The sequence below is a fragment of the Monopterus albus genome, unplaced genomic scaffold (genome assembly GCF_001952655.1).
Source record: "Monopterus albus unplaced genomic scaffold, M_albus_1.0 scaffold31.1, whole genome shotgun sequence".
NCBI lineage: Eukaryota > Metazoa > Chordata > Actinopteri > Synbranchiformes > Synbranchidae > Monopterus > Monopterus albus.
In genome coordinates, this window is record NW_018127911.1 from 583813 (window position 1) to 585015 (window position 1203).

General features: G+C 43.0%; 1 protein-coding gene across 19 annotated transcripts in view; it reads left to right on the forward strand.

Annotated features, from left to right (window-relative positions):
* Positions 1-1203, forward strand: part of ptprsa (protein tyrosine phosphatase receptor type Sa) — a 218987-nt gene that overhangs the window by 53648 nt on the left and 164136 nt on the right. The window contains exon 1 of one of the 19 annotated variants that reach the window (XM_020596616.1): positions 498-1069. The exons of the other annotated variants lie outside the window; for them this stretch is intronic. The gene's annotated coding sequence lies outside the window, so the exon portion shown is untranslated. Of the gene's footprint in view, positions 1-497; positions 1070-1203 lie in introns of those variants that run through there. 19 annotated transcript variants of the gene reach the window in all.

Genomic DNA, 1203 nt, shown 5'->3' on the forward strand with positions numbered 1-1203 from the left:
GTATTTATATTGTATTTTTAAGTTAATGTCACTTGTTTACACTTTTTATTTTGGGAGTATTAATAGGTACTTTATGTAAGCTATTTATATTGTATTTCATATGTTCAGTTCATTTTTTTGTATTTGTTTCTTTAATTCTTTCTAAGTATTTTGAATGTGCAATTGCTTTATTTAAATAAAAGAATGTCCAAGACAAAGCTATTACGTTTCTTATGAGTATATACACTAGCAGTGGAATTTACTGCGATGCAACGGGGCGCCACCTGAAATCTTGCCTAGGGCGCCAAATTGGTTAGGGCCGGGCCTGGCTGCAGCAGCACAGATTTATAAAATGGAAGTTCAGCCACAACTCGCTGCGATACAGTTCCCATTGTACCACGATTTCTGACTTGGACGCACCGAGTAGTAGCATTTATAATTCAGGACAGTGAAGAAACCAAGTTTCTGACCCGGTGTTCTACCGAATTGTGTTGCTTAGCGGTTCTGCTGGTGCGCAGACGCACAACCGGGTTGGCTACTAACTGCGTATCGCAACCTGGCAGTAAGTCGTCAGTGCACCGGCATTGAATGCAACACGGGGGCCCCATCATTTTTTTTCCTGTTATAGAAGGAGGGAGAAGGGGGACTCTATGTGACTCTTCTCCCCGCCCCCAGTCAGTATGAGGTGGATTTACGAAGAAAGGGATCTAAACCTGGGACGCGGAGATATGGAAAGACCACAATAAAGAGATACACATCTGAGATCCGCGCGCTGCGGTATTGCGCACGGATTATTATAAGATGTTTTCTTTTTCTGTCATGAAGGAGATTCTTGCGTGGAGCGTCTAATCTGGGGGAAGGAGTACAAACGCACGGGGATTAAAGGAGTATGTTGTACTCTCTCCCTCCGTTAATCGACCGTTCTGCCGCCCGAGAAGCAGGATTGCTGCGTTTTTTTCCCTACTATCTGGTAAAAGTAACTGTTTTCTGAGAGAATACGACCGCTTACCACAAAGAAAACGGATTTATAAAGCTGTCCCCCGTAAAGCAACCAGGGGGTAGTCTCAGAAACGCTTCTCACACCGGTCGAGTAAGTGCTCACAACTTTTTTCTTCTTAACTCTCAAAACGCTTGATATGAGTAGAGAGGACGAGTTAAATATATTATACGATGCAAAAGAGTGCTGTGAGTTGGGGGAAACGTACATTTTTCAACTTTACCATA